Source organism: Oreochromis niloticus, linkage group LG18 (genome assembly GCF_001858045.2).
Source record: "Oreochromis niloticus isolate F11D_XX linkage group LG18, O_niloticus_UMD_NMBU, whole genome shotgun sequence".
Taxonomy (NCBI): domain Eukaryota; kingdom Metazoa; phylum Chordata; class Actinopteri; order Cichliformes; family Cichlidae; genus Oreochromis; species Oreochromis niloticus.
The window spans coordinates 17,197,099-17,211,087 of NC_031982.2; positions in this window are offsets into that span (position 1 = coordinate 17,197,099).

The following is a 13,989-nucleotide window of genomic DNA, read 5'->3' on the forward strand; positions in this document are numbered from 1 at the left end:
GCAACTTTGAGTTCCTTTGTTCAGCAACAGCTAGAAAGTCTCCGGCCCTGTCCTCCTGCCTAGCAACCTCCATCGAGATGCTGACGCTCATTCTGCCTCACTATGATTCGGCATCTGGCTTAGACACCAGCTTTCTGAAAAATGGAGATTCATAGTGACACAGACTTTCAAGAACAAGAGTGATGTGCATAGCTGTAGTAACTACAGAGAGATAAAAGTGATGAGCCATACCATGAAGATAATTATTTGAAATTATATCAAAGAGTTGTTGAAGATAGGTTAAGGAGAGAGGTGACAGCCGGCAAGCAGCACTATGGCTCCATGCTGAAAAAGAGCACTGTAGATGCTATGTTTTCTATGAGAGTGTTGATGGGAAGGCATAGAGAAGGTCGGAAGGAAATGCAGTGTGTCTTTGTGGATCTAGAGAAAGTATATGATAGAAAGGAACTGTGGTAATGTGTGAGCAATTCAGGAGTGGAAGAGAGGTATGTGAAGCTAATGCACAAAATGCGTTAGGACAGCAAGACAGTGGTGAGATGTGAAGTAGGAGTGACAGATGGGTTCAAGGTGGGGGTGGGATTACATTAGGAATCTGAGCCCCTTCTTGTTTGTGATTGTGAAGGACAGGCCGAGACATGAAGTCTCCGTGGACTAGGATGTTTGAAGATGACACTGTGATCTGTAGTGAGAGCAGGGAGTAGGTTGAAGAGAGTCTGAAGAGGTGGAGACATGTTCTGGAGAGAAGAGGAATGAAAGTCAGTCGAAGAAAGCAGTAGAAGCGTAAATAAAAGGGAGATGAGTGAGTTTAAATACCTGGAGCTAACCATCCAAAGCGATGGACAGAGCTCAAGAAAGGTGAAGAATAAAGTGCAGACAGGGTGGAGAAAGTGGAGACGACTCTGGTGTAATTTGTGACAGAAGGCAGCAAGAGTGAAAGGGAAGGTTTTGCAGCACAGTAGCGAGACCTGCTACAATTTTTGGTTTGGAGATGGTGGCAATAAGAAAGTTTTCATCGGGAGAGACCAAAATGGACAAGATTAGACATTAGAACATCAGAGGGACAGGTTAGGATGAGCAGTTTGGAGAAGCAAGGTGGAGACGATTTGGACACTGGACAAAAACCTCAGAGGAAATTTGTGGATGTAGTGAAGGAGGACATGAAAGAAGAAAATCAACTGTAATGCATCAAATGTGTCTTACTGATAGAGCATTATTACTCTGTTAACTTACACTTACCGACATTCCCTCCTGACTTCAAGTATACTAAACTTTATTAATATAGTAGCTCATTTCCAGTCTTACCAACCAAAGTATGTAAAGCACACACACGCTCCTGCAACGTTTTTAAAAAGATATTACTGTGCATTGCTTTTCCTGTTACCGACAGGCTGATGTGTCTGATCAGTTCTGTTCTTTTCGGTCTGGTTTATTTGTTTAACATCTTCATATTTTTGCAGTATTACACTTTCATCTTCACTTGTATAATCATTTGCTCCAATTCCAGTACACTTATCTGTGTTTTTGATTGGCCAAATACCACCAACACCACCCCAATCATGTGAATGTGCTGGTAGCTAGATTGATAAAGCCCAGGTTAACAATTTGTGCTTAGATTTTAGTGACCCTAAATTAGATTTTATATGTATCCCCCCCCAAAATGACCAGTAAAACCACCAAATCAAACATACTGCTCATAACTAGATGAAGATGAACACATACACACAATCTAGAAGTAAGAAAGCAAATGAATTGAATTTCTTATTGTATTTTAAAATGTCTATTAACAATATATTAAAATATGAACACTTAGGTAAAGAAACAAACATACAAAAAAACCTAGCTATTATAAATTATAAATGATGTTGCAGTTCTACTTAAGTTGGCGAGCAAATAGCAAGTAAAACTTATTCTAATGAGAAACATATTAGTGAAAATAAATCATAACTTCATTACTTTCTAACCATTGCTTACCAGGTGAAAATTACAACTCTAAGATGCAAAACAACAATAAACAAACAAACAAAAAAATCAGACAAAAAATAGTCTTAAGTATCCAATAAAGTTATGGTTAAATACTTATTAGTGTATCGCAAGATACTATGAACATTAAACATTTAATAAACCTGATCAGGTAAACAACAATCATTATGTTAATAGAATCATTCAAGAGTTTAATTGTTACCAAGTGTGTGATTTCTTTTCATTCAGTAATGGTTTCTTAGTTACCGGTGTATATTTTCCTGTAAGCTGTGCTTTCATTTCCCATTAGATTGTTAGTCTTGGTTACAGTTTCTTTTCTGCGAGTGTTTGTTCCCTTTATTCTCCCTCCTGAGTCAATGTCTATGTATTCAGTGTTTCAGTTATTCACTTCCTATTTTATTTCTGTTGTCATATGTTTGTGTCTTGCATTTAATTTTGCTACCTTTTGTCATTGCCTTGATTATTTTGAGCTATCTCTTGTTTCCTAGGTGTTTCTTGTCTCCCTTTTTTTCCATCATGTGTGTATTTATAACCTTAGTCTCCTTCAGTCTTTGTCAGTGTGTCTGTTTAACCTCCCCTGTGATGACGAGTTCCTGTTTTTTAATTAAACTCTACCTAATTCCGTTTTTTTGTGTTTTTTTGTGGGGTTTTTTTTTTTTTTTTTTTGCACTTTGGGGATTTTTGATTACTACTTTAATAAAAAAAAAAAGGTCAGCTTTATGTTTCCCTGGTTTGCTGAAAGTCCTGCTTTCAGGTCCTCTTTCTTCCTGAACCTTGCCAGTATATTGTTGTTGAGTTTTTTTTGTTATTTTACTTTAAACAATAACAGAGGCCACAACATGAAAATGCATTTTAAATATTTAAATTAAAGATTAGATTTGAACTATTGCGCTAAAAATAAACCAGAATCACTTCAGAGGTCTCTTGACAATATAAATGACATTGAAATTATAGACAAAGTGCTGTAAAAGTATTTAGTAGATCTACATTTTCTACCCCTCTTGTTCTGGATGCAGACTTAGACTGCCAGTTCACAAAGTTAGCCTAATATCCCCTAAATTATTGCTCTATTATAATGTTAATAGTATTAGCACACAATTTTCTAATAGATTCATTTTTTATCTGCATGATTTAATGCAAATCAAATATCTAATTTAATGTGTGTCAAGGTCATTTAATAGTATATTTAAATACCTTAGACAGTGATAACACATCTTGGCAGTCGTTATCTTTTTCCCTAATTTGTGATATCCAGTCCTTTCAAAAACATGCTCCACTCACTGTTGTGTATCTGTGTCTTTCCCAAGGGTTACTTAAATCTACAGCTAATATATTAATTTGTAAGTGCACCTTGTAGAAGAAAGGAGCCCTCGATCTACAGCAATCTTTATAAATCAAATTATCCAGTGTCCTTGAATGCTGATGGCTTGTACAGAGAGAAAAGAATGTAAAATGAATGCAAAAATTTCCAGTGTGTGTTAGAGTGTCGAACTGTAGCGAGTGTTTGCAGAAGAAGTCCGTGCAGAATATTTTTATGACTTTAGAACAGGGAAAATCCAATTTTCTTTTATCGGCTCTACTTGCATATATCTGTATATGATGGTGTATAGAGGAAATAAAATAGTGACTGGGATCCCGGGGAACATGAGGAACGTGATAATGCTGGTATGGCCATGACTGGTCTGTCACTATGTGTGGACAAACCATGTGGGGATGATGGGGGACAAAGGAGGCAATTAGTTGGACAGAGCACTCGTAATACATTCTCAGGGGAGCAGCAAGTCAGCCAGCTCAATGCTGCAGCCAGGTTCACTGAGCAATTAAGAGAGCTGGGAGAGTCAAAGTGGCTTAGCCTGATGCACTGCAGCATTGCACAAGTGTTAAGAGCAGAGGGTCACTTTCAACCCCTATCAGTCCACCTGTGTCTTAATGTACCCATCCACACTGGCTAGAAGAGCTGAGAACAGAGCCAAAGGGACAAGTGGGGCCAAATCAGTACATGGAAGGAATTATTCACCCCTTTCCCCATAACTATGTCTGACATATCCTTTGGCTGTACTCCCAGATCACTAGCAATACATATATTTTTTGTTATATCCTTGCTATCCTCAGTTCCTTAATGAATTATTTATAGTACGGAGAGCAAGGGGGTAGCGCATTTAGCTCGGAGTAAACATACCAATAAAAGGAGCGATGACTGCAATAAAATGATATGGAAAGCATCATTTGCCCTTTTACCAAAATAGGTTTTAAAGTATTATAGGTCGTGCACCATCTTAAATTTTTTTCAGAAATGGAAAACAATGAGCTACATGAATTTTGAATAAAAATATTTAGCATCACTTTGTTATTTTATGAATTCCGTGCAAACAATTGATCTCAACTGTAATAATCCACTCTGCTGCATAAATTAAATCGATCAAATCCCCTTAAATATTTCATTTTCAGGTGCAGTTTGACCTCAGTGGAGTAAGAGCAAACATAGTCATTATATTTCTACTCCAGTTTCAGGTTTCTGCCAGTTTTAAGTGGGTGTCAGATATTACCCATGGCTACCTGGCAATCAGAAACAACAATAAAATCCACATGTTACTGGAAGCATTTTAACATTTGCCCCAGGATAATCCTCAAAAGGTATTTTTTTCCAATTTTCTTTTTTTTTTCTTCTTTTCCTACCAGTCTGTGAGACAAGCAAAATCATGAGAATGAAGGCAGTGATGCCCTAAGGGGAACAATTTTGAGCGTACCTGCAACACATTCACCTAGAAGTCCTTAGAGAAATCTGTGCTCCAGTTTACTGCTTCCACAAGAATGTGCAAAATCACTGCCCTCAGATGAGGAATCAGCTCTTTGTTAAATTTCATTAATTTTGGGTGAAAACCAGCTTCAGGCAAAGATAACAGCGTCCAAATAGAACCACATACAACTCTCAGTGAGATTTACGCATATAAAAGTGGCGATTTCTCCCAAATAAGAATCTGCATGAACTATTTGCTCTTTGAGATATTCTTGCTTCCAGTGTTTTAGAATTGCAAGAGAGGGCAGTGATGGGTCAAAGCAGCGGGACTGTTAATTGAAGTTGTACATAATAAAAGAAGGGGTTGAGGGGTGTGGGTGGGGGGGCAGGGATATCTGTTAATTAATAATTGATCAAAGAGCCGTTAAATTGAAATGTGTTTGCATCAATTAATCATGTCCACAGATGCCACTAATCAGCTTTTTCTACTGTTGTATCATAGCAATCCTGCAGACTACATATTTGTGCTGAGCCTAAGCCCTCATTCATCATGTTTTAGCGTGCTCTTAAAGCTGGCTTCCAGTCTGTGACAGAGTGATTAAAACAGTATTGCCATTGAGCGCTTTAGGCTTTACTCACAATCTCCTCTGAAAATTGGTGGCTGTCTATACTATGTGTACAGTGTGAAACTTGATTACCATGTTTCTACGAGCTATTGATATTCTTTGAACCTTAACCGGGCAGTGAAGCAATCTGTTACAGTTGCCAGTGACAGTTTTACTTCTCACACTGTTTAGTTCAATCAGTGTCAGGCTCTGCAAAATTACCTGGTTTTTAAGGGGGGGGGTGGACTTCCATTAGCAGTTAATGAATGCTAGACAAACAAATTCAAAAGAACATAGTGTTAAGGATGGCTTTTTGATTGCACCTTTTACAATTACCATTAATAAACACCGATATATATATATATATATATATATATATATATATATATATATATATATATATATACATGTAAAACAGACATTGAGGACAGTTACAAATAGCTGGGAATCCCACAGGCAAATGGGAACCACGAAGAGGCTGCAACCACCAAGTACCTGCAAAGTGTCAGGCAAGTCCTGAGGAGTCAGCTGAACGGCAAGTACAAGATCCGGGCTATCAACACCTACACCCTGCCCATGATTAGGTACCCTGCTGGGATAATAAGCTGGCCAAACAAGGAGATATAAGCAACTGACATCAAGATGAGGAAGCTCCTGACCATGCATAGAGGATTTCACCCCAAGTGCAGCACTCTGAGACTGTATATGCTAAGTGGAAGGAAGGAGGCTGGGGACTAGTGAGTGTCAGTACCACATTTCAGGATGAGACACCAAACATTCACGAGTACATCAAAAAGATGGCCCCAACCTGACCGCGTGCTCAGTGAATACCTAAGGCAGCAGAAACCTAAGGAAGAGGAGCAAGAGGAGGAATCATCATGGAAGGACAGGCCCCTGCACGGTATGTACCATCGGCAGATACAGGAAGTGGCTGACATCCAGAAATCCTACCAGTGGCTGGACAAAGCTGGACTGAAAGACAGCTCGAGAAGATGTGGAGGGTGAAGGTAGCAGTGGTCCCAGTGGTAATCAGAGCACTTGGTGCAGTGACTCCCAAGCTAGGCGAGTGGCTCCAGCAGATCCCAGGAACAACATCTGAGACCTCTGTCCAGAAGAGCGCAGTCCTAGAAACAGCAAAGATACAGCGCAGGACCCTCAAGCTTCCAGGCCTGTGTTAGAGGACCCAAGCTTAATAAAGACTGGGGGGAATTTTTTATATCCAAATAGTAGGTGGATTAACTGAAGGGTCAGATGCATGTCTTGGGTCCTGTGACCAGACTGTGCTGGATTGTTCCTATTTCTTATAGACATAACTATAAATAAAATACTTTTTATGCCTGTCAAACTGTGTAATTTGGGGAGGGGGGGGTTGTTTTTTTGCTAATTTGGCAAAATAAGTGGGAACATCAGGCTGCCAGATACCATTTAATTTACCATTTAATATTTGCTAAGTTATTTGTGGACACAACACTGGTTAATCTCTTGAGTCAGATACTTTTTTATGCTTGAATGATTCATAGGTCAGTGTTAAGTGGCTTAACAATTTGTGGACTGCACCTGCAGTGAGTGTTCTGTCTTGCTTTGATAATATTTATTAGAATGTGTTAACTGTAGTGAAGCTATGAGGAAGTCTTTAATTAGTCATATGCCCAAGCTGCAAAGTGCCCATCTTTGTAAAAAAGAATTAATATTGGTTTAGACAAAATTCTTTGTAGTGCAGTTTCAATGATGAATTGATCTCTTTTCCATATAGAGAGAGATAAATATATCAATTAGCAATATCTCACTTTTATTGTTATGCAAATTTCCAGTATTTTCTCAGTTCTCTAGTCTGACTTAAACTTCTTCACTAAGTTACCTGAGGTCATAATACATTTCATGTGATCCAACGTGTCACCTCCATCTAATCTGCTTGAAATGTGAACCCCCATGTTTAATTAAGATGAGAGCACAAACTGCCTTTTCATATTTACTACATCAGTGAACATTCAGGTTAATCCAAGAAGGGATTATCTCCCCTCACCGAGAGTGACCATTCATGTAATACATTCACAGTCCTGTTGAGTTACAGGATAGCCCGGTCAAGAGTCATAATAGTCACTCCCATTAAGTAATGTTAAGAAATGCTCCCATCATCTTTATTTAAAGTTTAATATCTCCAGGCTGAGTCTCAGGCCTGTTGACATAAAAATGATCAATGACAGTAGATCAGCCCCATGGGAAGTGCAAGATGCACATCACATGATTAATGGCTTTCCAAGCTGTCATGAACTATACTGGACCAATAGAGTGAAGGCTTCATAAATCATAAGTGTCTTGACACGTGAAGTTTGGAGCATTTTACAAAAAACATTTGGTAAATTTCTGCACTACTCTCAGGAACGTGACAGGATCAGCCTCTTCTTTGTGCTTACTGTCTTCCGTTGACAGTATTGGTATTGCGAAATGCCTCTAGTCTAATGATAAATTAAACAAAAAATTTAAGAGTACAAATAAGATGTCCCCCAGGAAAGTCTGTCATGTACTGTCGTGCACTAATGAATGTCTCCTAAACCTGCATTAAGTTTTTACCACAAGAGAGGGGAGCCTCCAAAACAGAATCAACAGAGCCTTGATATACCATCGGCTTATCAAGTGCTTGGGGCTAAAGTATTAGCAGAAATTTGGCTGTTTACACATTCAACAAACACTGAGCTACCACAGCATCCCACTGGAGTCTTTATTTTCCTTCTACCTGTCAAATATAAGCCCAATATTGAGTCACCACATGTCAGTCTTGGTTTGGTCCATGAATCCCTGAAGTGAAAAAAAAAAGGAAAAAAGAAAAGAAAGGGGTACTGCTGGGTGTTCACTTGAAAAATAACTTTGAAAGTTCTAATTTTAGCATTTTACTACCAGTTGATGTTGCTATGGCTACCTTGATGCTTTATAACTATCTTTATGAAGCAGCTATTGTAATTTATATTTAGTTTGAATCAGAGTTCGTTTCACGGTCATTCGAAAGGAAAATAAAATCTGGAACTAGTCCTGTTGCAGTCTCAAAATAAATAACAAGCCAGTCACAAAACAACAAAGTCATTCACATATTAAACCAAGATCTTTCAGCAGACAATAAAAAACAGTTATTAATATGAAGGAATCAAGAATTAAATCAAAGGTGTCATGGTGCATTACAGTAGTCATGTTTGATTTAGGATGGTCACTGCACTCAGTTAAGAACTGTTCTTTAATCTGTTGGTCCTTGTTGTGATGAACCTGTAGTGTCTATCAGAGGGCAACAGGTCAAACAGCAAGTGTCCAAGGTGTAAACTGCCTTTGAGTGATTTTCTTTTAGGCTCCTGAGTGGCATCTCTTCCAGGGAAGGAAGAGCACAGCTAGTGGTCTTTTTTTTCTGTGTTTAGTGTTTTCTGGATAGCTTTTTCATCTGCTGCAGAGCATCTGGCATACCGCACTGTTACATAGTAAACCAAGATACTTTCTATGGTGGAGCAACAGAAGGCCACCAGCACTTTCTCATCCAGACAGCTCTTCTTCAGCAACCTCAAGAAGTAAAGGCACTGCTGAGCCTTAAGTGCAGCTGTAGTGTCAGCAGACCAGGCAAGGTTGTTGGAAATGAGGAGGTCCTGAGGAATCATGACCCCTCTGTTTCTCCATTGATGATCAATAAAGTCAGTCAATAACAATAGCATCTTATGTGGTGCCCTTAAATTCATGACACAGTAAAGTTGGTCACTTTGGTGTGCAGCCCATGACTTTCTTACTACATTATTTTTGCAACAAAATCCCCCAAAGTGCATTTATTTCTCAAAATTTCACTGTTGAGTACAAGTTTCTAGAACAAACTTGTTGCATTCTCTCCATGTCTGTTTGTATTTCTTTGAAATGTCTTTACCTTTTGTTATATTAACAATAATAAACTTGAAATGCCACACCATTCATTCATTGTTTTTCCTGCACTGGCATTGCACACAAATTATTATGGTGCCATGTGTTCACAGTAAATCTCCTCCATAATGACCGGGAAAGACAAATAAACAGGGGTAACGGCATATCCAGCCACAAATCATCTACACATATTTATGCACAAGTTAGTCAAACATATGTGTGTGGGTTCACATCCTGTGCATAGAGCAACACGAGGAGATGATTTAGAGGGAGGCACAAAAGAGGAAAGTGAGAGCTGGAGGTCAGAATTAATAGAACTCTGAACCTTTATTAACACTGTACAATAGTGAGGCCATTATGATTGTAATTATACTCATTAGCTGTATATCGCCTCTTCCATCCTCTACAGGATGATGTGCAGCTCTATTGAGAGCCATCAGCTTCTTATGTGTTGTGAGCATATGGTAAATTTAATGATAGGGGGAAATAAAATCATAAAAAAAATAACAGCATAAATCTGCAGCAGTTGTTTATCTGACCAAGCCTTTGGGAATACATATGCTTCCATTAATAGTGTTAAATATTCAACAAAATGTTACTCTTTATTACTTTTAATTGCCCATATTTCTGGGAAAGCCAGAAAGCCAGGTTATTACTTTCCTGTGATTTAACTGTAAACACTACGTGCTTCACTCTTTATTATCCAAAGTCTCCCTAAGAAAGGCCACGAGTGATTCTTCTGTCAGAATTCTGTAAAAAACAAAAACAAAAACAAAGGAAGGATATTCTATCCCGACTTTTATTTTTTTCACACAGCTAAAAATTCACCTATTTCTTAGATGGGTTGATGAATAACCTTGCACCGCTCTCTTCTACCCTCTACTCAATCCGAACAATGGCTTGTGTGAGTTTATCAGTTTTAATCGAACACGGCAAGGTCAGCACACAATGAAGAGCAGCTACTATCACAGAGTAGATCTGCAGGAATGTTTGCCAATGCCAAGAGGCAAAACACAAAAACACAGGAAAGACATCACAACTATAAACACTGCATGTCAAGATGTATAAAAAGCAGTTTACAAAGACCTGGGAAATAGAAAACCATAACTTAAAATGCACTTTTACTGCATGTTTAACATGTGCTTTCATGTCAAACGTCCATGGCTGATGTTTAGTGAAACCAAGTCTTTTTCACATTTCCTTATATTTATTTTTAGAACACGGTGATACAGTTGAAACCTGAGGGTATCCAGTACTCCACTGGCCAGTGCATGCTGAGGTGGATTCAGCCCTGCTGGGATCCTAAATAGATAAGCTGGTATAGACAATGGATGGATGGCTGAAGTCTCCTTGGAAAGAAAATGTAAGCTATCTGTCATGAGAAGGGATTTTAGCAGATATTTCCAATCATAAAATGTCTATTTTAGTTATAAAGGATATTAAAGACAACTTTCTCTAATCCTAAAATCATTATTAGGTGGCTTTTGGTGCAGCTAGTTCAAGCAGGAAGCAACATAAAGCACTGTGAAAGCAGAAACTAAGACTTTGCTTAGGAGCAGATCATGGTTTCATATTACTAAGTGCAAAAAACATAGAAACAGAGTGAAGGCCGCAAAGGCATGAGCTGGTTTGGTAAAGTGAACTGTGCTTGATCTTGATAAGAAACAGTGGTGATACCTGGCATTTCAGTAAACAACCACTTGTTAGCAGCATTGATCTTAAATGACACACCAATGACAGAAAAACAGTCCACTGGCTTCTAAAGCATCCTGTGGCTGAGAAGTAATAAAGAAAACAATGAATGGTGTTGTGGAAGTCAGAGCAGTGGCGAGCAAGGTCCAAAACATTATTGTTCCTCGACATCTGTTTTTTTTTCTCTTCTTTTTTGCCTTTAAGTCACACTGAAGTTGGAGACATATCTTCTTTTGAAAGCTAACGTGAGAAGAAGCCGTGGCAGCAAGTGTTAGGGAAAACTTACCAAATGGGGAGAGCAGCACAAAAAAACTGTAGCATTAAGGCTGCACAAACAGATCTTTGGCTACAGCAAAGGGTGCCTTGGATGTATACTTCAGCTAGGAGTGTAAATCATGTGGGAGGTGGCATTGCATTTTAAGTTGCCTGCCAGAAGTGGCTAACAGGCTTTTTTAGCTGAAATAAAACAGTTGTTTTTTTTAATAGAATTTAAAAAAATTATATGTATATATATATATATATATATATATATATTATATATATATATGTGTGTGTGTGTGTGTGTGTAAATGTGTAAATACACATTTATAGGCATATTTCTTGTGAGTCACTGGCAGTTTATCCACATGTAATTTATTTCACTGGACATTTAAAATTCCTTCTTTTTGCTGTTAACTAGAATGTGAGCAGTTCCCTGGTATTTGCACAACAAGATCTTACATGTGTGAAAAATTAAAATTCTTTAATTAGCACGGTTCTCTGTTCACTGGTGCAGAAGTCTCTGAAGGAGGGAGCCCGGACACAACATTGTCAATGAGCACTGTGTCTCAGGCTATCAACGAGAAAGCCTGACCGTTTGATTAGAGAAGAGTGGAGGACAAACACAAACCAAAAACATCTCTCAGTAATGATTAATACTGAAGGAGCTTGGACTTCCATCAGCTTTTTTTTTTGATCGTATCAGATCATTTCTGTCAGACTGGATTCCAAAATAAGTGAATCAATAAAGCTGAAAATGCAAATATAAAAATACCGCAGATGAAACCAGGCAACACAGAGGGAAGAGAATACGGTCTCTTGAGATGAAACAACAGTCAGCAACAATGGACACTTAATAAGATAAGATAAGATAACCTTTATTAGTCCCACACGTGCTGTGGAATCTGCAAAAAAAAAAGTAATTTCAATGGCAAGTGCAATATAATAATAACTTATATGATCAGGGTATTATACACGGGCAGTGTTACGAGTTCGCTGCCTCTTTTACAGATTCTAACTTGACCTCTGAACCTGCCACTAGATGCCACTACTCACCAGATGCCCCTAGCATTTCTGTTCCATTCCCCACCCACTCAAGCACTTGTCTTGCGTGTGTGTGTGTGTGTGTGTGTACATGTTTAGACATTTTTGTGAAGACAGCTAACTGGCATGCCACTACACTTGTGGGGACCAACAATCACTTATGGGGACAAAATGCCCGTCCCCGTGAGTTTGAAGACATTATTGAGGCTCAAAATGTGGTTTTAGTGTCAGGGTTACAATTAGGTTTTGTTTCGGTTTAGGCTAAGGGTTAGGGTTAGGCATTCATTTTTGATGGCTAGGGTAAGCAGCAGGTCCTCACTAAGATATGAAAGCAAGTGTGTGTGTGTGTTACACAGAGTGAACTTGCTGATGGTTTGTTATATCATTTATAGTTTTTTTTATGATATGGACTGATTTTTGCAATCTAATACCCCCTTGGTTGCAATCCAGTCTATATCAGTTCCCGTACATGCCTTCATTTATCCTTAAAATTAAGTCACTGTCTACCTGACTGTCTGCCGTTATATCTTTTTCCTGCTGCCTGTAAACTCATCCATGGCAGACTGTGCATGTCATCCAAAATCCAAGACACAAAGACAGAAATCATATTTTTGTGCTGTATGACCATAAAAAGGGACTAATAACACCTCACTGCACTCACAAAATTATATTATTCTTCCATGCATTTACAGTCCCATAAATATTATTTTGTTTTCCTCTTCAAAAAATAAATCTGCTTCATATTCACAGCATAATTATGTTATTAGAGACAGAAAACATACATTCATAACATCATATTCTATTAAAATGGTATTCTTCTCTACAATACTGTGGAAATGTCTTGTGCCACTCCTCATTTCTTTATATTTGCTTCTAAGAAGTCAAACTTAGTTTTTTTATCTTTTGACGTGGTGTTGCGCAATAGTTCTCCAGGCTTTCTGAGGGTCTTTTAGGTTTTTAGACATTGGCTGCTTTTTCAGTCCAGTCCTGATAGCTTTTTCTTTGTTTGTTTGTTAAACCATTTATCACTGACCCATGAATCATTCAACTAAATATCAACACTGACCTCAAGGGATGAATAAGTATTGTATCTGCACACAAAAAGACAAAGAACAAATTTTCAAATTGTAACTTTAGGCACTTTGTTACTAGTCGCCTGTTGCAGAAACACATAATCCACCAAAGACCTAATGAGAGAGATGCAGCTGCTCTTCAGTTGATCCATCTACTGATCTCTGAGCACTCATAAGAAATGGACCCAATGGAAGGGTGAGTGTCAAGAAGGCAGTTTTAAGGACGGGGGACAGGGACAGAATGCTGAGGTATGTCAAATTACACAAAGGCTGAAAATCAGTGGCACTGAGTGCTTGCTCATAGGGGGTCATCTGATTATTGGGGTTTTCTCTGTATTTTTGTAGGGCTTTTACCTTACAATATAAAGCACATTGAGGCAACTGTTGTGTTGTTTGGTGCTATATAAATAAAATTGAGTTGAACTGAATTATGAACTGATGATAGACGCAGTAATGTATGACATATGGTGTCCTTTTAACAGTTCAAATCTCTGCTTGGAAAAGTCTAATAACAAAGCGTTTGAAGTGAGATTCAGAAAACAAATGAGTATAAACCTTTAAAGTCATGTAATGTCACAGAACAGGGCTGATATCTAAAATGACTTTTCTGATCTTGAATAAAAAGAGAAAATTGAAACAAAAAAAGTAATTTTACTGAAATACATTTTTTTGAAAGATTATATACGAAGCTGTCATTTCATTAAATTGTGCTGTT